Source organism: Macaca mulatta, chromosome 1 (assembly GCF_049350105.2).
Source record: "Macaca mulatta isolate MMU2019108-1 chromosome 1, T2T-MMU8v2.0, whole genome shotgun sequence".
Classification (NCBI taxonomy): Eukaryota; Metazoa; Chordata; class Mammalia; order Primates; family Cercopithecidae; genus Macaca; species Macaca mulatta.
Window position 1 is genome coordinate 174,464,410 of NC_133406.1, and position 23,448 is coordinate 174,487,857.

The 23,448-nt window shown below is 38.4% G+C and overlaps 1 protein-coding gene across 2 annotated transcripts in view; it reads right to left on the minus strand.

The window, feature by feature from the left end:
* PDE4B (phosphodiesterase 4B) overlaps positions 1 to 23,448 on the minus strand; it is a 584,599-nt gene that overhangs the window by 223,008 nt on the left and 338,143 nt on the right.

Sequence of the window (23,448 nt, forward strand, 5' to 3'; positions counted from 1 at the left end):
AATGAAAATGCATTCTTCATATAAAAGATTTAACTGTAACTTTAATAGGCACACATATCACATTTAAGCACTGTCTTAAGTTAAATAATACCCTCTTATACTCAAATATATCCACAGTCCCTGAAAGTCATAAGAATTTTTAAAAGATGAATATTTTTAAAGTTAGCTAAAATAAACATAAGGATTCCTATAAACAGTAGGAAAACAAGACTGATTTCTGTATTTTTGCATTATAAAACAATGCCATTTTTACTTTTTACTTTTTTTTGGTATAGTACAAATTGAGACATTTAACACATTCTGCAAGTTTTTCTTACATGATTCAAGAATCTTCAGTTCTTTTGACATTTAAATTATATTTTATGCTGCTTATGTAATGATGTGTCATTCTTTGCATTTAATTTGTAGTTGTAAAAGTTGCGTTGAGCCCTTTGTTTCCTGATTCTTTATTTTAAATCCAAGAGGCTTCGCTGACCTTTCCTGGTTCCTGGCCCTCTCTGAGGTGGTTTCGAGTGGCTGGCCTTCCTGGATTTGCAAGATTGGCACTACACAGGAAGTGAGTGGCAGTTGGGGTAAATCCTGTGTTAACAAACACTGCTCTCCACCCTTTGCATCATTTTTAATTGGGTGATAACAGTTTAAAACAAGCATCAAGAACAGCCATCAAAAGGAAAAAAAGGTTCCTCTTTTCAAGGCATTTACTGCTTCATCCTGCATTTATTTGTGTACCTGTCATTTTCCCTAAGGCAAAAGCTACGTTTGATCTGCTTTGAATCTGCTTCAGTACCTAACATTCTGTCTTAAGTTAAATCTAGTGGGATCACTGCCCTCATCACCATCACAGCAGCTACAATTTACTAAGTGCCTCACATAGGTGAAGAATGGTCTAATGTCCAACATATATACAATGGGATGCCTGATGAAAAATCTTTTCTTTTAAAACATGTTCACCTCTTCTCTCACTAGAGCTGGGGAGTCAGCAGATACCTGGCTCTGGTGCAGATGTGGTTTTTGTATGTTTGGCTCATGGTTTTTTTTTTTTTTTTTTTGGTGGGGGGGAGGGAGATTTACTTAAGTGGCTATTTTGAGTAATGCTCACTTATTTCTAGGGGGATGGCATAGTAGGCAGAAGGATCTCAAAAGATGCTGATTCCCTAATCCCTTAGAATTCGTAGATATGTTACATTAAATGGTAAAAGAGACTTTGCAGATATCATTAAGGTTACAGACCTTATGATAGGCAGATAACATTGGAATATCCTGATGGGCCCAATCTAATCCCATGAGCTCTTAAAGTAGAGAACATTCTCCTACTGGAGGCAGAGAGATGTGGAAAGCCCAGGAGATTCAAAGCATTAGAAGGGTGTGCCTTTGCTGGCTTGAAGATGGAGGGAACAATGGGATGAGGAAACTGGCCAGCATTAAGGAGCTGAGAGAGTTTCCTGGTTGATTTTTGGCAAGAAAACAGGGACCTCAGTCCTACGGACACAAGGAACTGAATTGTGCCAACAATCTTCGTGAACTTAAAGCAACTTCATCCTTAGAACCTCCAGAAAGGAAGGCAGACATGCTGACACATTCATTTCGGCTTGGAGATTCCAAGCAGTTGAACCATGCTGTACTTGGACTTCTGATGAATAGAAACATGAGACAATAAGTGGTTGGTATTCTAAGCCACTTAATTTGTGGTAATTTGTAACAACAACAATAGAAAACAAATACAGAGGTTGTAATTAGACCTTTTGGGTCCCAATACAAGCTGCCTTTCTCAGTATACCTTTGATATGTTGATAAAGTAGAGAGAAAACAAGCACATTTTTATGGTGGTCAAAGAGCTTCCTTAGCTAAAAGGAGAAAGATCAAGGCCCTCTCCCACTTGTTTTTTTGGAGTTCAGTGTTAGTAGAACCTATTCTAATGGCTGGAAAGGTTCTAGCTTAGGTCTGCTGGCAATAAAAGTTCTAAGGGGAAACACTTGAAAGAAGGCAAAGTCTGGCTTGGTGATTTGGGTTTAATATAAAAGTATAAAGTTTTATATATGTGCACATAAACGATAAGCCTGGTTGGACTATTTCTATTTGAGTAACTAAATTCAACAAACACTTGTTAGCCATCAGTGTTGTATTAATAAAATGTATTAATCCTACCTACCAGACAACCCAGCCCATCTGACATCTCTTTCCTGTATCTCTAAAAGCCTAGTCATTTTGCACTTCATCATGGCCCATATTATTCCTTTTTTTTTTTTTTGAATCTGTAGACATAGAGTCTTGCTCGACCTTGCCCAGCTGCCCAGGCTGGAGTATAGTAGCATGATCTCAGCTCACTGCAACCTCTGCCTCCAGGGTTCAAGCGATTCTCCTGCCTCAGCCTCCCAAGTAGCTGGGATTACAGGCGCCCGCCATCATGCTCAGCTAATTTTTGTATTTTTAGTAGAGATGGGATTTCACTATGTTGGCTAGGCTGGTCTCAAACTCCTGACCTCAGGTGATCCGCCCACTTTGCCTCCCGAAGTGCTGGATTACAGGCATGACCTATGGCGCCAGGCCATTACTTTTTCTGTAGTGTTATATCATCTGGCTTTCGATTGCTTTATTTGTTAAAACCACCCACGTTTTCCTTGCGCTTTCCCAAAAGAAGGTAAGTTCTTTGAGAGTAGAAACTATGTATATTGTAATGGATTAAAGTGTGGGCACTGAAGCTAGACAAGCCTAGCTTTGTAACTTAATATCTGTGTTTAAGTCAGCTAATATCACTGGACTTCAGTTTCCTTCTGTGTAATATGGAGACACGAGTTCTCCAGCCTCATTATATTCATAAAAGAATTACATTCATTTATAAGTATAAAATACTTAGAATAGTTCCTGATACACAATAAGTGCCCACTATAAATCAGCTACATATTTGATTTCCCAGAATAGTGTTTATCACAGTGACTAGAAGATATTAGATATTCAGTAAATGTTAAAGTTTGGTTATAGAAAGGAGAGGGGAAAGGTAATAAAGAATATATGAATTTACACAACTCTTTGCAATTTTCTATTTTTACCTCTTATTCCTTTGATGGGCTGGTAAAGATTGAACATAAGAATCTCTTGAGACTCTCAAGTGCCAATAACCTGATGATCTGGAGATTCCTTATGCTGTCCAGACTCTAACATTAGCCACCAGGGCAGCTTCAAGCAAGTCACTTAAGTGTTCTGAATCACGGATTCCACATCTCTATGTTAGGTATAATAATACCACTCAATTCAGCTCAGTCTTTCTAATTTCTAAATGAGTGGATTAGATGTGACTCAGATCCTGGTTCACCACACTTAGCACATAGCCTTATCCCTATTTCAGTGAGAAAATTAAAGCCATCAGACATGATCTCATCCAACTTTCTGCCACTATGAACAAACAAATCAAAATGCATGCTTATGTCACACTTCTCCTTTTTCAGTGTATGAGCTATCCCTCCTTTTAATCAGTCCTAACCTCTTCACTATGCTCTTGATCTCCTTCCTTCCTACACCCCATGAGACCTCGAAAGTGCCCAAAAGAGAAATAATCAGCATTAACCATCTACCATCAATTATCCTTCTTCCTTCTTGCCTCTTCAAATCAGCCGTCACTATGCCTATTTATCCTCAGCCTGTGAACATTGCTGGTTTCTCCAATTCTAAAAACTCTACATTGATCCCACATCTCCTCTATCTAATATCTAATATTTCTCCTCTTTCATCCACACTTCTCAAAAACCCTTGCCATTTCCCTTTCTCTAACTGGATTTCCTTACAAGGATAGGAATTGATCTCATAGCAAAATCTAACATTTTACTATCCTAGTCCTCATCGAATTGCATTCTTCACAGCATCCCATATGTTGATTACGTCCTCCTTCTTAGACCTCCTTACTCTGTAATTTATTTGACTCCTTATTCTCCAGGTTCTCCTTCTGTCTCAACCATTGCTTCTCTGTCTCTGTCCTTCCCTGCCTCTGCTCACTTTCTGAATGATGGTTTGTTCCCCAGCAATCTGTTTGCATTTTGCATTCCACTTATCTTCCTTTTTGAGCATTTTTTTTTTAGATGGAGTCTTGCTCTGTCGTCCAGACTGGAGTGCAGTCGTGCAATCTTGGCTCACTGCAACCTCTGCCTCCTGGGTTCAAGCCCAGCCTACCGAGTAGCTGAGCTTACAGGCGCCTGCCACCACGCCCAGCTAATTTTTGTATTTTTAGTAGAGATGGGGTTTCATCATGTTGGTCAGGCTGATCTCAAACTCCTGACTTCAGGAGATCTGCCCACTTCGGCTTTCCAAAGTACAAAGTACTGGGATTCCAGGCATGAGCCACTGTGCCTGGCCCCTTTATGAGCATTCTTACTGGCAGGGTGAGGGTGGGAAGAAAGAGGATCTCATCATTTCAATTGCCACTTCTAATTGAACGATTCACACATCTCTGAAATAGAAGATAAAAATGGGGTTCATTTTACTTTGGTTTTGGTCGAGGCCCTGGGAGAACAGATATCAACTAGTCCATGTTTCAGGATAAATGCTATAGCACCTGAACAGAACTTAAAGTAGAAAGGATATCTCAGATTAGGGTGGTACTAGTGGACCATTAAAAAGTGGAACTACATGGTGAGGGGCGGGGGGATGGGAGGGGACCGTAAGTAGCCAGCCTACGGATACATACTGCTGACATCAAGGGAGCTGTAATTAGCATAGCTCAGTAGGCAGTTCTTCAATGAGCTCATGAAAGTACCGAGAAGAGAAAGAATCCCCTTGAAACATCTGAAACAACCAGAGCAACCCAATACCAGATTACATTGGTATCAGTCAAGAGAGATCTTTCCTGGCCCAATTTTTCCTCCCTCATTCCATATTTTTCATGCCCAAAGTTTGGGAGGGCAGATTCTTTAGCTTAAAATGCAAACTTGAAATTTAACTACTATATGAAATCAGATATTTTAATTATCAAAATGAGAGTATTGGGGAGCAAAAAATGACCATGAGACTTCTATGGTTGCAGTCTCTCAAGCTGTACTTGTCAAGTATATGAATACATCTATATTACTGGCCTGATCCCTTCTCTGAGATTCAAGTTCATAATTCCAGCATCTGTATGTGTGTCTCAACCTGCATGCCTCACATAGCCCTCAAATTGAGCACCCCAAACTAAATGTATCCACACCCAAACTTGTTTCTACCTCTATATGTCTTCCCAGTCATTGGCATCAATCATCCTTGATTTCCATATTGCAATCAATATCTCCAAGAGCCAAGTCAATCTCCAAGCATTGCTCTATTCTTCATACTCTATTCTTATCTTGTGCTAATTCGGATCTTCATCATTGCTTCCCCAGATGGTGAGACTGACTTGTCTCTCTGACTCTGGTCTTGATATCTCAAATTAACTGCTGACACTGCGAATCCCTTCATTGGGGTTATCTGTAAAAAGTAAAAATCTGATGGTATAAAACTCTTCAATGATTTCTCATCACCTAAAAAATTACATCTGAGTTCTTTATTAGAGTAATCTTTGTTCTTTAACTACCTGCCCATATTTATCTCAAGCTACATATTGCTTCCAATTATAAGCACCAGCTATATTGATATGTCTGTCCACCCTCTGCTTCCACCAATATGTATCAACACATGGGTGCTTGCTGCTTCACCGTCTGTTCATTCTGTTATTGATACCTTGGCATGTCTTTCTCATTCATCTACCTCATACCACCAAATTCTTCATCCTATAAGACTCAATTCAAGAGTCAACTTCTTCAGGAAGCCAATTCTAGTATTATCCTTTTGTACAGACTATGTAATTTTGCATGATATGACACAATTATATCTCTACAGATATGACTTCACACTGTATCTTTCTGTTTTATCTCCCTCACCTGATTATATTGCTTGACAGAAGTGACTGCATTTTATTTATCTATATGGCTATAAAGCCTAGACCAAACAAAGCATTTGGCACATGACACACATAATAAACATTTTTGGAAAAAATGAAATAATTGTATAAAACAGTATTTTACAAACAACCTCTCATCACATTGTTTCATTTGACTCTCAGAACAAAATCGTGAATTAGATATTTTTCACTTCTCTTTTTAAAATAAGGAAATAGCCTTAGATAGCATAAGCAACCTGTTAAAGACCACCAAATGAGTTAAGTGTAGCAAGGAATGTGGACCTATGCTTCCCAAGTCAAGGATCCATGTTCAGCCCAACGAGCCACAATGGTACCCTTTGGATGCTGAGTCCAAGTACATATGTAAAATAAGGCATATAGTGTCTGATAACATGAGTAGGAGTTTCCTCCAGCCCTGAAACATCAAAAGGAGAAGAACCAAATACTTGTAAAAATAAGAGAGGCTCAGGAGAGAAGTGGTAAAAGGCCATGGTACCTTTGAGAGCTCTGCTATTCTAGGTACCACTTCTATCTTAGTGCCTTCAATTATAAAATAGAGAAGTTTTTAAAGGACCACATAATTGCATTGGCTTATTCAAAGCAACTCCATGGTGCCAGCTTTGTAACTATCTGCCTAAGACACAATTGTTTCTCTGGCTGAATCAGAGTATGTTTTCCCTAGGAAGACAGCATGGTTCTGGCACGACAAGAAAACTGAAAACTGTTCTTTTGGTTTCAACATATTCATCTGCAATCTCTATCTCATCTTAGAAAAGATTCCACTGTTTAAGGGCAGCCTTAAAAGTCTTTTTTTTTTTCCAGTTTTGCATATATAGTTTTGAGATAGGAACCTATGCATTTCTCTCTCTGCCTTTTTCCTATTCCCTTCTCTTCCACTGAAGCAAGAGGCAGGCCCTGAGCTCACTGTTTTCCCAGGGGAGAAATAGGGAAAGTCAGAAAACTTTTAGGACAGTAGATAAAAGGGACATATAGAGAGTGAAAGCCCAACTCCAGCTACCAACTCCCTTCCACTCCCCACCTTCCAGGTTGGGGGCCTAAGAGTACAAATGGCCTGGGCTCTGCTTCCCCAAAGTATATTGAGAAGGTAGCAAGACACAAGGAAGGAGATGGCTTCTAGGCAGACAGGATCAGAGGAAGACTTGCTTAAGATTCCTGGACCCCAAGGACTACAAGAAGGCAACAAATGCTATTAGAGTAAACCTAAAGAAGCTATGAGGATAGGAACAACAGACTTCTTATGGTCAAGTCAGCCTATGGGCCCAATTACTCAAGACAAGGTTGCCCTATATTCATACTTGGCAGTAAGCCCAAGGAATTGTGACTCACTCTTGAGGGTGAGAATGCCAGAAAGACCTAAGCTTAAGTTTTCTACTAGGTAAGTAAAATAGGACTCGGAGACAGAAATTAGGATACATTAGTGAAAGTAAAGATGGTAATATTTACTGCATTCCCAAGTTTGTGAAATGAGATTCAAAAATAAGCAATAATAATAACCTTCTTTGAGATTTCTTCAGATACTTGTTTGATGGTGATATCCAAAGCTGTCTCTAATATATGGGAAGTTGAGAGGATCACCTGGACCTTACAAATTTTGTGAGTCATTATATTGTGGGAAAATGTGAATAGCACCGTACAGAGAGAATCACTCACTGAAAAAAACAGAGGCAAACTTCCTGCTTCTGTATCTGAGTCCTTATCTTCCAATGTCCTCCTCCTCCTCCTATTTTTTTCACTTTAAACAAAATCCTAAAGACGCAACATTGGAGGAGATTGATGGGGTTCCTTGTCCTTGGTGCAGGCCCTCAAAGCGAGTAGCCCTGGTATATCAACTCTTGCATCTCACTGCCACCTCAGAAGAAAAGAATTTCCAAACATAACATTTTCCAAGATATGCCACTGTTGAGCTCTATCTAAGTCCCCTAGTCCTAAAAAGCCTGTTAAACAAGTTGGATGACTTTGGTCTTCTCTGGTGTCTTTTTCTTGAATCATTGCTAAAGCCAAGAAGAGAAATGTTAAGTGCAAATGCACACACTACAAAAATGTATGCTGGTGAGCCCAAGTTTCCATCAAAAGTTGCTCTGTGTGATCTGAAGACAACAAAAACAGTAGGTCTGAGGTACACAATTTCAAGACAGTGGGGAAAAAAGAGGGAGAAATAATATGAAAGAAATATTCCAGTCACACAGTCTCAGCAGACCTTCATGTCTAACTTCCTTTGAAACTAAAAGGTCAATAAAACAATTATTTGTCTCTTTAAGAAGGGGGTCAGAGTTTATCTGTAGGTCTTTATAGCACCAACAACAAATGAGATCAGAGAAAAGTCAGTATAATTTATATTATGTTACTGTACTCCACATTCATCACCATCACAAAATACGGAGCACCAACACTGTGTCAGCCACTGAACATGAGTCGTCAATCCTAAAACTAGCCCTGAAAACGAAGTTTTATTATTCTGTTTTACAAATAAAAAGGAAACCTAAAATTCAGAGGATAACTTCCAGTTAGAAAGAAACAGAGATGGGTTTTGAACGTAGATCTATCAGACCACAAAGCTTATGTTCTCCCAGCTACACTGCAGTACTCTCCAACTGTCTCCTCTTCAGTGCAATAAGTAATGCTTGAATGTTCATTGAATATACTTAGTTTTTCAGGGACACTGTAAAGTCAAAATGATCTTATAAAAAAAGGATCATGTCATTCTATTGTTCAGAACACACTAAGAAATTCTCATCACACCTAGAATAAAATCCAAATTCTCTTTCATAGCCCACAAGTGAAGGGCTCTTACCTAACCCTAAAGCCTCATCTCTACCTTCCCCATCACTTGCTCTGCTCCAGCCCTCCTGCCTTTCTGTTTTACAAAGTTCTTCCTATTCCCTCATAGGGTTCCACATTGGTTTTTGCCTAGAAGGCTCTGCTCACAGATCTTGAAGTGGTTGTAACCTCACTGCTGAGAGGTCAGCTGACAGAGAGGCCTTGTTTACATTTGTGTTTGCTTGTTGACTCTCTCCCTACCTCTGGTATAATATAGGGTCTTGAGACAGGGACCATGTTTCTCATTCATTGTTCTATTCCCATTGCTTAGAATAGTGTCTGGTACATAGAAGGTTCTCAATAAATATTGTTGATTGAATTAATGTGTTATTACTAAAAGAGTTCAAAATGTTAAATCATCATCCTTTCCCTGGTTAGAAATACATATTTGGCATTTAGAAAATATTGAAGGTTAATATTAGGATTATCTGATTTTGCCATTTTCATAGCCAACATACAAATATTTTTAATATAAGTGCTCATTTTCTCTCATATGTACAGACATTATAGATTCAGGACCTGTTTTCAATGTCATTAATATATTCTTTAAACATGATTTCTCATAAATATTTAATGTTGTTTATAATTCCTTATTTTGATCTTCCAATTTTTTACATATTGGAAATAATAAGGTCAAATAAGTAGCTGCTTAGTGGAATTGACTTATTAACAAAGTCCCCGTTTAAAAAAAAATGGTGTAAAAATCTGCTTCTAGTTGTCAATACTTCCACCAAGCTTCATTTGCTCATTAGCTCTTACCCTCTTCCTGCTAATGGGGACAGTTGGACATATCCACTCTACCTTTATACGTTTTTTACCTTTGCACAACACTTTTGACTGATTTTGAGAGCTTTGGACTGCCAACCTGAAATTGAAAACTTAAACCTGGTGAAGGCCTAACCTTATAAGGGCCATTTCCAAGATTGAACCCCATCTCTAATTGCTGGGCTTTTACAACATGCATGACATTTGGAGACAGCATCCTAATCCCACCACATATTGCCTACATGGGCTTGGGTGAAATAATACAACTTCAGATTCTTCACTTGTAAAATGAATTTCCAGGAAATAGACTCTAAGTCTTTAAGATTTGTGTGCAACAGATTTATTTGGCTAGTGCTTTTAGGAACAACACACCCATAAGAGGTGAGAAAAACAGGATTTGACAGAGGGAGATGATCTGTGATTCTGTTGCAACAGGGGCCTCAGGTGAGCCTACCAAGGATCTGGAGCCGGGACGACCCTTCAGTGATGTTCAAAATTGAGACTGGGTATATCCTACATAAATCAGTCACTGGATGCAGGCTGCCTCCAGGAAGGACCATGATTCTGGGCAAGGTGTCTATCTTTGGTTGAGAGAACATTTCTTGATAGAGATTCACACAAGAGGCTTTGACCGTCAACATTTGGGGACAGCTGGGAGAGTGAGTGTAGTTTGGTCCTTAAGTAGGGGTCTGTGAGTTGTCCCTCAGCATCCACTACGTGGGGTTGATCATATTTCCCGAAATTTCATGTGATTTAAAATGAGATCATGTATGTGAACAGAATCTAGCCTAGTCCCTGGCACTTGCCACTCAATAAACAGTTGTCACATGAATGAATGAATGAATGTACGTTTTACAAATGACACATTTTGTTGTCAGTATTTATTATTTCCTGTATGCTACAGTCTGTCATGAGTCATGAGTGTCTCCCTTTTGTTCACAAATTGCACAAGCTAAACTTTTTAAGGAGGCTCCACTGGGTGTCCCATGAGGGGCCTGTTGCCATTTCACAAATCAATGCATTCTCCCATTTGCTTTGATTGGTAATCTATACTTCTAAGTCATATAAAGATTTGAGCCATGTGGGATGAGTTAGACAGTTGCATGTTGGATCTCTGAAGATGGAATTTGGGGGATTTGTAGAATTAGGGTTAGGCTGAGAGAAGTCCAAACTTTCACAGAATGCTTTAAAAATCACTTCTGTTTTTTAGACAATAGTGCTAACCTAGCAAAGGTAAGTACATTATTTCACATTAGCTGGCCCATGCATGAAATTTGCATTAAAAACAAGAAAAATGTAACACATCCCCTGAATTAAGACAAAGTCATATTATGTGCAACATCACAGTGCTTTTTATGGAATAGTTCTCATATTTTAAAGAAATTCCTCTAGTGCATACACTTTTTATACATATTATCTTAATATACAACCTTAGGAAATAGATACGTCTTTCCTCATTTTACAGAGAGGTTTAAATAATATGCTAAGTTACAGATTTTGTAAGGGGCAGAGCTATGACTTATAATTTTGACTATTATGCTATCCCTAACCACTGTAATTTCACTGTTATCTTGTTTTCTACTTCAAAAATGTGTCTTCTTAATGTATAAATGGTTAATTATTTTATTCTGTTGTCAAACATATGTTAGGTCCAGGCTGCAAGAGGAATAACACAACGTCTCTAGATGCAAACACTCACATGGGTAAGGCCAACTACTACGAAAAGAAGTACGTAAGAAGAGACCCTCAGATTTGTGTAAAGCGAATCTACTTCCCTCAGTTTCCTTATTTCTTAATTCAATCATAATAGTTTGCTGGTATGGTTTGGCTGTGTCCCCAACCAAATCTCATCTTGAATTGTAGCTCCAATCATTCCCATGCTGTGTGGGAGGAAGTCGGAAATAATTGAATCACGAAGGCGGTTTCCCTCATACAGTTCTCGTGGTAGTGAATAAGTCTCATGAGATCCAATGGTTTTATAAGGGATTTTCTCTTTCACTTTGCTCTCATTTTCACTCTTGCCTGCTGCCACATAAGACATACCTTTCACCTTCTGCCATGATTGTGAGGCCTCCCTAGTCATGTGGAACTGCGAGTCCATTAAATCTCTTTTTCTTTATAAATTACCCAGTCTCGAGTATGTCTTTATCATCTGTGTGAAAACAGACTAATAGATATGCAAAGCCAGACTATCATGTGGCTGTCAAATTTTCTTAAGAAGCAGTTATGTCCAACATCAAATAAATACCAACAAAGAATGAAGCCTTTAAGGTGGCAAATATCAGCATTAGAACAGGCTGTTTCTTCTCAAGTGAACATCTTGAATACATGCTATTTAGACTCCGATATAAATGCAACCTAATGGTCAGAGGAAAATCACATTCTCCTCAAATTGTACATTTTATGATTCTAAAGAGATGATGGCAACAGCTCTGTTGTTAATTTTTTAAAAATTCAATATAATGAAAATTACACAAATACAGGATTATTTTCAGGGAACAAAAATGAAATAGTGTTCCTTTGGAAAAATCTCCAATGAGAGCTATTTTATGACACGGTATCTCCCTGGAGACTGGTTATGGAATTTTCTTGCAGAAAACATTTTATGTGATAAAAATGGAATGCATTTGTTTCCTTGGAAACAAACCCTTTCACCTTGATTGCACAGAATTTGAAGAAAATTTAGTAATTAAACCCAGAATCTACCTATGTTAAACTAGTGAGATTTTCAAACATATGATATTATTAGAAATAATGCTCAATAAAACCCACTTACATCTGTTGAGGTCAGACATATAAACTTTACATGATTTAACGTATAGACATCCAGCATTCTAAAGACTGAAATAGAATTACCTACGAACTCTTACAGTTTAGCTTAGAAAATCCCCCAATCAAAGTCACATGCAGACTAAAATAATCTTCTCAGTCATAAAGAAGAAACTGAGAGAGACATAATTGGAGTAATAAAAATGTTAGTTATTAGAAAGTTCATAACGAAAAAGTCAACACTATGATGTCAGTAATCCTGAGCCAATAACATCTCCTGGGGATAAAAGAACGTTTTCTAAATTAAAAGGAAATTGTTTTCTTTGCTAATGAGGGACTGTATAGCCCTACACCTTTTTATACCCCAGAATCAACTTCCTGAATATACTTGAGAAATTGCATGCTTTGTGTTTTGTGTTATATACTATTTTTAGGGTAAAGATGTAAACAGAGGTGGAGCACAAGACAGATTAAGATTAATTCTGACATTAGTTAAGACTAATCTATAACTAAATTATGTATTTTATTTAAATTCTACACTTTAGTACTAGAATAAAGACGTTACAGAAATACAACCATCTTTTTCTCTTTGTTTCAAATTTCCTTTAACACAATGATTTGGATCACCTTTCAACATTATATGCCCTTTATTAAAAGTTCAAATCAGTTAGAAATATCCCTAACGTGTAAAGACAATTATTTATATTATTTTTATTTTGAAAATATTTTAAACTTACAAAAAAGGTACAGAAAGAGTAGAGAGTTGCTGTGTGCCATTCATCCTTCAGCCAGCTCCCCTATTGTTTCTCCTAAGATACGCAGAGCCATACCTTCATGCAAGATGTATTCATAGTGTATATTCATAGGACAATCTTAAAAACTAAGGAATTGTCATAGTACAATACTACTAACTAAACTGCAGTCTTTATTGGTATTTTACCAGTTTTTCCAGTAATGGCTTTTGTCTGTTCCATGATCCAATCCAGTATCTCATATTCCATTTAGTTTTTTAATTGCCTTATTTATCTTCAGTCTATGATAGTTCCCCCCTCTTTCTTTGTCTTTCATGATCTTGATGTTTTTAAAGAGAACAGATTAGTCATTTTGTAGAATGTCCTTGTAAGTGATGCACCCTTGAAGTATATCCTGTGAGGTAAAAGCTGATGCCCACCTGTCTTATTACTGTTGATATTAAACATATCACCTTGTTAAGGTGAAATCTACCTGGTGTCTCCACTACAAAATTAGTATTATTGCTTTTGTAATTAAAAGTATCTTGAAATGAACACTTTACTACTATAGACATATCTGTCATTTCTCAAACTTTCACGAAGAATTTTATCATTCACTGGTGGATCTTGCCCGCAACTATTATTACTGCTGGGTTCTATCGGCAACTTTTTATTTCTCTAATTCCCTCTATATTTATTTATTAACTGAAATTCTTCTAAAAGGAGAAGCTTTAAGGACAGTTTTGCTTGTTGGTTTACTTTGAAAATAAATCATCATTTTACTTTTTGTTATAGGTTTTCTGAAATATATATGTGTTTTAGGTCAAAGTTTTCATCTTAATAAGGCAGGGCTGGGATGAGTTAATGGCATCATGGACCAAGAAGTTTAAAGTTTAAAAAAGTATAGGGGTTACATAGAGTAAACACTATAGTGAAAGCTTCTACCTCTGACACAATTTATTTGTATTTGATATTAGTAATACCAGAAGCTTATTAGAAAGTTATCATCTTGATTATTTTGTTAGTTAGGAACTGACCTTTGTTTTCATGTTCCAACTCAAATATGTCTTTTCAAAATATTTCTCTGACTTATTCTGCAAAGTAATTAATTCATTCCTTTTTATTGTCCCTTAGTCACTAAGGGACAATAAAAATTATATTTGAGGCTGGGCGCAGTAGCTCACGCCTGTAATCCTAGCACTTTGGGAGGCTGAGGCGGGCAGATCACGAGGTCAGGAGATTGAGACCATCCTGGCTAACACAGTGAAACCCCATCGCTACTAAAAATACAAAAAATTAGCCGGCATGGTGGCAGGAGCCTGAGGCTGAGGCAGGAGAATGGCGTGAACCCGGGAGGCGGAGCTTGCAGTGAGCTGAGATCCGGCCACTGCACTCCAGCCTGGGTGACAGCGCGAGACTCCGTCTCAAAAAAAAAAAAATAAAAAAATAAAAAAAAATAAAAAAAATAAAATTAAAAAAAACCCTGATATTTGCTACGCTTATTACATTGTGTTTCAACTGCTGACACCTCTTTCTCTCTCTTTCTCCTCTCCTCCTTAGACTATAAGCTCCTTGAGATCAGCCACCTCATCTGACCTATCCCTGAACTTTTATCACTTAACAACACACTATTGGGTGGGTGCCGTGGCTCACGCCTGTAATCCCAACACTTTGGGAGGCCAAGGCGGGTGGATCACCTGAGGTCAGGAATTCGAGACCAACCTGACCAACGTGGAGAAACCCCGTCTCTACTAAAACTACAAAAATTAGCTGGGCATGGTGGCTGGCGCTTGTAATCCCAGTGAGGCAGGAGCATCGCTTGAACCTTGGAGATGGAAGTTGCAGTGAGCTGAGATCACACCACTGCACTCCAGCCTCGGGGACAGAGCAAGACTCCATCTCAAAAAAAAAAGAAAAAAAAGAAAAAAGAAAAAAAAAAGAAATGTAATAGTACGGGCCATCATGAATTGCAAAATGACTAGTTCAACCATTTAGAGATATAGGAAAGAAATATCGGTAAGGACTAAATTGAGACAACGTCTCAAAAAAAACAAGATGAAAAAAATACAGTAAGGTAATTATGCCACTTAAAGCACACAGATGGCCAAAGTCTATCCCGGCAGCTCAGAGTGCAAGGTGAGAACCAGCCCTGGACAGGCTGCCGTTCCATCGCAGGGTGCGCGCGCGCGCGCGCGCGTACACACACACACACACACACACACACACACACACATGCACGCACACACACACACACGCACCTCGTTCAGGCTAGGACCACTTAGAGACGCCAATTCACTTAAGGAGCATATCTTTGGGATGTGGGAGGAAACTGGAGTACTGGGAGAAAACCCACGCAAACACAAGGAGAACGTAAATTGCACCCAGACAGTGGCTTGAGCCAGGAATTAACTTTTTTTTTTCCCTCATTGATGTTATGAGGAAACAACACTGAACAAAACTGCATTACTAGAGGACCTGCTGTACCTACCTTCAGTGAGCTCAATCTAGTGAATATTCAAAATATTACAGGCAAAATATGGGGGATGATATATTGAAAGAGTCTAGTTCAGCCATTAAAAAGTCATGCGGTCATAGCAAAAGTATTTTGCCTTTCTGTGTTTCAGTTTCCCCATCAAAACAACTGATTAGATGATCCATAAAGTCATTTTCAAAAATAACACATTCTGTCATTCTAACATCTACTTGGATGTTGCCAAAATAGGAGCATGGCAGACTCTTTTCAAAGTGTCCAATTGAATAATTTATAAGCAAGTACTTGTGTTCTTTCTAGAACCAGAATTTTTATATTTTATCTAATTTGCATCAGTGTAAAATTAGATCCTGTGTCGTATCACTGTCAATCTGCTAGCTCTTCAGAACTAACAAAGGAGAATGATCATTTTCCATTTCAAGCTAACAGTAAGCATTTTTTTTTGGTGTCTTCCCGACTCCCCTGGAATTACATTTATGCATTATGCCAGTCCCGCTTCACTCACACTGATGTTCTTAAGCACATCACCTCTCATGAGACAAATCCATAACCTGAGAAATAAAATTAAATGCTTAATGGCACCACACAGACATTTCAGTGCAGAACAGTTTTCTTTAAACTTGCTAAACCTTGCATTTGCTTTGCTTTTTGTATTTCCAAAGAGCTTTCTCATTAATCACTTTGTATATGGGAACATCTTAAAAACTTTTATGAGCTGAACAAAAGTTATGTATTGTTATTATCATTATTGTGATATGATAACCTATGGAAGTGGACAGGGAGAGCAAGAATCTTTAATCCAGTGTACAGGTCAAGTAAAAAAGCCACTGGTAGGCTAAGGGATTTAACGATCACAAGTACTGTGAGTAAATTCATTCTTCTAGGTATTTTGAAAAGCATTTGCTCTTGGCCTAAAGGCACTCACAATTTAGTAGATGCATCTAAACATAATTAATTTGTTTTTATTTGATGAATTGAGGGTAAGAAGGGTGAAAGTGTCTGTGATGATTATTTAAGGGCAATATTTGCCAGTTTAACAGAAGCAGAATAATATTAAAGCCTTTTTTAAAAAAAGAAAAATAAAAGAATAAGAGAGGGAGGGAAGGAGGGAAGGAAAGAAGGAGAAAAGGAGGGACGGGAGGAGGGAGGAAGGAGAGAGGGAATGACAAAGGAAGAAAGGCAGGTAGGAATTCTCCAGTCCCACCTATATCCTTACACCTCACTTGAAAAATCAAATTGAGAAAGTATAATTCAAATATCTGAAAGTACTGATGGAAATAAGTGTTTTAGGAAGCAAGTTGTACAGATATAAAAGCTACTGTGGATGGATAACCTTCAAAATGCTGTCAAGAAAGTTACATTTGTGCACTTTTGCCAAAACTATTAGAATCTCACTTATCATACATGTTTCACTCAGTTATTAGAAAAGACATAAAGCAAGCCATTTTCTCTTGTTAAAATCATTGTCTTCAAAAAAAGGCATCAAAATTTCATGGGTCTACCTATTTCAAGTAAAATATGCTTACTAGCGTGTGGAAAAATACCGACCTTTCCAAATGTCAAAATATGATAGACTGGATGCACCCAATAAAGGAAAAAGAAAAGAGAAACAGATAAACGGTCAAAATATAGAGCTCTTGAAAAAAATCCTGGCCGGGCATAGTGGCTCACACCTGTAATCCCAGCACTTTGGGAGGCCGAGGCAGACAGATCACCCGAGGTCAGGAGTTCAAGACCGGCCTGGTCAAAACGGTGAAACCCCGTCACTACTAAAAATACAAAAATTAGCCAGGTATGGTGGCAGGCACCTGTAATCCCAGATACTTGGGTGGCTGAGGCAAGAAAACCACCTGAACCCGGGAAGCAGAAGTTGCAGTGAGCTGAGATCTTGCCACTGCACTCCAACCTGGGCACCAGGAGGAAAACTCTGTCTCCAAAAAAAAAAAAAAAAAAAAAAGGAAAGATAAAAGAAAAAATACTAAAGAAACTCAAGACCCTCTGACTCCTTATACATAAAATATGTCATGTTCCTCTATCTCAATCAGCAAATAGAAGAAGGCATCTACGATATGGCCATATTCTTCTAAAAGTGGTCTTATGGTTACATATATAAAATTAACCCACTTATCAGTCAGAGTCCAATAATACATTTAACAAATTATATGGATCTAAGTTGTGGATTATATATGTTGTTCCATAATAACAAAAAATCTTTTTAATATCAGAATATATCTCTTGGGTCTAAAATTAAACAAAGAACAATTACAGTGTATTTTTCTACACAATTTTAAAAGAACCCAAAGTCAATGAGGATAAATGTGAAAAAAGCAGCAGATACAATAACAATAAAAACAGATAACACTTACTGAGCACTTAACATGTGCCTGGCACATTGTCTGAGTGTTTTACATGTGTTAACACATGAATATTCTCAATATTCTTATGCAGTAGTTATTATCATGATCCCATTTTGCAGATGGAAAAATGGATGCTCAAAGAAGCTAAGTAGCTATTTCAGGGTTCTACAATCAGTCAGTAGCCTAGAATTACAGCCTTGGCCATGTGACTTCAAAGTTGTTGCTCTTAACTGCTTTATTAGAAAGATAAGAAGGAAGCAGTGGGGGAGAAAGGAGAAAGGAAGGAGGGAAGGAGGAAAGGAAGAAAAAGGAGAAAGGAAGAAAGACAGGGACGGAAGGAGACAGTGAGTGATATGAGGGAGAAAGAAGTAGAGAAAGTTGAGAGAGTGAAAAGGAGAAAGAAAAAATGTGAAAGAAAATATTTTACCTGACTCAAGTTTCAAAATGACAAATAAGTTTGCTCAATGAACAGCTAATAAGTTATTGAGCATACTTCTGTGAAGGATGCTAATATGCTCCTATTAGAAAGCTGGGATAGACGAAGTTATAGCAGAGATAAGGATGCTGTGTTGCTGTTTTAGAACGTACTTCAAGAACTGTATTGGGCCTCTTTCCTTAAAAATTGCTACTCATACCAGAATGAAGAAAATTAAAAAGAAAGATTTTCTACCTTGAAACTCAAAGTAGATGCAAACATAAAATGGCCATTTTTCTTTCTGAACAACAGAAGTGAGGTACATCCTTCTTGTCTAGTTCTTACTCACAGACAAAGAATAAATGTAGTTCCTCCAGGAAGGAGGAGCTGCCTAAACTCCTTACACCTGATATTCGTGCCATGGTTAGATGGTTCTAAATTATCCCCTCTGGCTCATTTCCCATAATTTCCCGAACTATTTTTTTATGGGATTACATGGGTCTGAAATAGACTTCTCTGGATCTCTGAGGCTTTTCTGATGTTTAACCTTGTAAACGCTCCTTCATCTCTCTGGATGAATTTTGCTACTTGTAAAATGAAATTGAAGAAGAGTATACATAGAGATGAAGAAGGGGATATGTTAAAAGAGATGCCATTAGCTGTTCCTGTGAGAATCCAGGAAGGCTTTCTCAAAGTGGTAACATTTTAGGTAATTTTGAAAAAAATGGTTTAGGAATTCACCAAGAAACAAGAAAGAGGGAATGAGCCTTCCAGGCAAAGAAAAATGCATATGCAAAAGTAGAGAGGAAAGAAAAAATACGGTACATTAGTAACAGGAAGGACTGTATTTACTCAATTATTAAATGCTGCCAACTCTAAAATTACCCCATACCTGCCTACTCAATGCTCATATTTCCTCATGTTGGAGCAAATCCTACCATTCTTCCAAGTCTCAGCTAAAATGTCCCCTATTACCACTGCAAAATTCCCGATGGCTCCAGTCAGAAGTGCTCGATCCTTCCCCTGAAATATCCTCATACCATGCCTGCATTTGTCTTCAGACTTTTCACTTTCTTCTTGAATCCTTTACCTGCCTGACTCCATGTCTTACTTCCTCAGAGAGGATAGTAACCCCCTGAGGCAGCACTACTTTCTGATCTATCTTTAAGGACCTCATGGTACCAAAAGATTGATTTTTACAGAGTGGACAAAAACATTTTAAGTACATACCTGTTTAGTGTCCACAATGTACAAGACACTATGGGGACACATCTGTAATCATTAAAGGGCATATACATTTATAGATATACAATGTACTGTGATATAACATGTGAGACATATAAAATGACTTAAATTCTGTACTCCCAGAGAAAATAGTATGGAAATAAATAGTTCTCATCATAATGTCCACAGAGGTCCCAAAGTCAAATGCCTGTGGGGCCCATGGAGATAGCATTCATGAGAGAAGCCAGAACTGGAGCTGGTGAAGGGAGAATAGAGAGGGGTAGAGGCAGTGGTACAATAGACAGTGCAGACTTTTTCCAAAGGCAACCACCTTTCAACAGAAATGAGCTGGAAATAATCATTGTTACTGTGTGGGAATCCTGGCCTGCTATGCCAGAAATTCAGATTTTGATGTGAAATCTTACAATTTTCGTCTTGGCACTAATTTTTTAATTAAAAAAATTAAAAATGGTACAGGCAAATAAAGCCGATTTGTATACTGAGTCCAGATTGTGATCTCTGGTGTAAAATATCTGGCCTGAAACTTTCAGGAGATATGATGGAAAGAAGGGGTCAGAGATCCATGATGTATGAGACACAGCAAGTCTTTCCTCTAATTCTTGCCATCACTACTGGGCAGGAGGAGAATGTACTTCAGTTAAATTCCCCCAGGAGACCAGAGAAGGGTGAGCTACTCCTAGCCATACCCCATCCAAACCAAGGGTCTAGGTCAAGGAATCAAAGACGAAGTGGGAAGAGAGGCACAGCTGCAGAACCAGTTTATCAAACTTCTAGAGAGATTAGGGAAGTTTAGAGCTGGAGATCCTGTTATCTAGATCCTTCATTTTGGAAACAAGGAGCTGACATTTGAAAAGGTGACACAGAGATGAAAGCAAATTAGTGACTGTATTTGTTTCTGAAGGCTGTTGTAAAAAAGTACCACAAACTGAGCGGCTTAAACAACATAAATATGTTGTCTCACAGTTGTGGAGGTTAGAAGTCTGACATCAAGGTGTCAGCAGGGTTCATCCCCTTTGAGGGATATAAGGGAGAATCTTTGTTCCATGCCTCTCTCTAAGCTTCTGGTAGCCTCACCTCAGAGGTTCCATGGCTTATGGATGGCATTCTCATTGTGTCTTCATGTTGTCTTCCCTCTGAGCATATCTGTCCCGAGGTCCAAATTCTCTCTTTTTTAAAAGATACCAGACATATTATATTAGAGCCCACCCTAATTGCCTCATCTTAATTTGATTATCTGCAAAGACCCTTATTTCTGAATAAGGTGACATTCACTAGGAGTTAGGACATCAATAACTTTTGGGGAAAACACAATTTAACCCAGAACAGTGACAATGTCCACAATCCAAAACTCTTGCAGAGCTCCCTCTGCTAATTGGAAATCCCAGCAGAAGCTTGTGCCAGGAAACCAGAACTGGGAATTGTGGCACTAACATCAGTTATTGACAGAGTCCTGGAACACAGGACTGCTTTTCTATTATGGTTTATAGAGAATGCTAGAGACAATATTATTTCTCCTGCGAAATTAATACACGCACTTCTTTTCTCTCTACAGTCTGAAGATACGCTCCATTACCTATACATGTTGCCAGCTGCGCAGGCAGCTTCTCTGTGTTCTACTCCATAATAATGGCCTTAAAAGGTCAGACCCTACCTGATTCTACAAGACTCAATGTAACAAGTGTCTGTGTACAACTGCACTCTGGCCAAAATCACAGTGGAAAACACACCACCGAATATACAAATTATGTGGTAAAGAGGTCTTCCGGAAGCATCTCTCAAAATGAACTTCTGACCTCTTTACTCCTCTATTTCCTCCGAAAACACCTTTGAAATTCAACCAAAATTGAGACTAAGCCACATGACCCAGCTGGCCACATGGAGATTACATGGGTCAGAAATAGACTCCTCTGAATCTCTGAGGCTCTTCTGATGTTTAACCTTGTAAACGCTCCTTCATCTCTCTGGATGAATTTTGCTACTTGTAAAATGAAATTGAAGAAGAGTATACATAGAGATGAAGAAGGGGATATGTTAAAAGAGATGCCATTAGCTGTTCCTGTGAGAATCCAGGAAGGCTTCCTCAAAGTAGTAACATTTGAGGTAATTTTGAAAAAAAATGGTTTAGGAATTCACCAAGAAACAAGAAAGAGGTAATGAGCCTTCCAGGCAAAGAAAAATGCTTATGCAAAAGTAGAGAGGAAAGAAAAAATAGGGCACATTAGTAACAGGAAGGACTGTATTTACTCAATTATTAAATGCTGCCAACTCTAAGACAATCTGTCAATGAAATAATAGGGTTTGGATTTTTAAGAAAAAGAAGCAATCATATCTTATCTGTACATATCCATTTTCATATGCATCCTCCTTTTAAGTAATGATGACATATAGAAAAGAAAAATGTCCCAGAATCAAAGAAAAATCAGATGAGCTGATATATTCCATTCAGCTCTAATATTTTATAAGTTGGTGGGCTGCCAGGATCCCAGAAACTACTTCAGTTTATCAGTGAAAAATTGAGTACTCACTATGGATAAAGCTATATGCTGGGTATTATGAGGAAGATACAAAAATATTTTAGAAATAACTGTAGCCCTGGAAACTTAGAAAAAAAACCTAGATAAAAGCTGTGTCTGTTTCTACCACATCTCTTCCAACTGCACTCAAGCACAATATTACATCCACCAGTATTAAAGGTTACCTTCCCAGATAATTTCTATAATTATGGCTTGTAAAGGTCTTCTGGACTCCCGGTTCTTTTAATGACACCTTCTAAACCAGTGGCACAACAGAGTGTTCGCTTATAAACAGTTGTGAAGAGGGTGGGAAGTAATTTCTCATTAACACTCACGTATCTCGGCCCGTGAATTTGATTTAAGAAAATCTCTATAAGATAATCAGGTTTTTTTTTTTTGGCAACTAGTAAGAGTTTTCTTGAGAAAACAAAGTGATGGAATATAGCTTGAGCCACTGGAATTGTGTATAATCTACAATCTACTTATCTGTGCTGCAGTCCACATTCAATAATTTTCCTGAACGTCTGTTTTACTTTATCCACAGGTAATTGTCTCCCTCTCCTCGTTAGATATTTAAAAAATAAAAAATGGAATTTTCGAGAAAGCAATCAATACACAATGATGAAGAAAAGGGTATGGGGCAGTCACCGGCACTTTGGAAGACCAACGCCAGATGGAGGGGTGGCAAATAATGAGGGCAGGCAGAGATGGACTTAGCCAGGTGACATCCTGGGGCTGTAGCTAGAAAGGGAACCAGAATGAACCCTTGCCTAGAAGTCTTTATATATGCCAGGTGTGGTGGCTCACCCATGTAATCCTAGCACTTTGGGAGGCTGAGGCTGGAGGATTGCTTGAGCCCAGGAGTTGGAGATCAGCCTGGGCAACATGACAAAACCCCATCTCTACAAAAAAAAAAAAAAAAAAAATACAAAGATTAGCCGGGTGTGGTGTCACATGCCTGTAATCTCAGCTACTCAGTAGGTTGAGGTGGCAGGATAGCTTGAGCCCAGAAGGTTGAGGCTGCAGTGAGCTGTGATTGTGCAACTGCACTCCAGCCTGGGTGACAGAGCAAGATCTTGTATGGGGCGGCTGGCGGGGGGAGTCTTTATACTGACCTCTGGATATTGACACCCTCAGTCTAATCTTTAGACAAGAAAAGTGGAAGAATTCTAAAGAATGTGATTATACTGTATGATGAAACAGAAGCATTGCTGCCTTCCAGGACGTGTGTGGTGGGGGTTAGGGGGAGGAGGGGAGCCCAGCACAAAGTACCTAGTTGAATGCCCTGTCTGCTTTGTCTGCCTCATTATGCTAAAGCTATGGTTACCCTTGAACACAGAGGTCTGAACCAGCTTTTCTATGGACTCTCTTAAATACAAACAATCAAGAATCATCAGACATTTGAGGAAAGCCTAAAACATG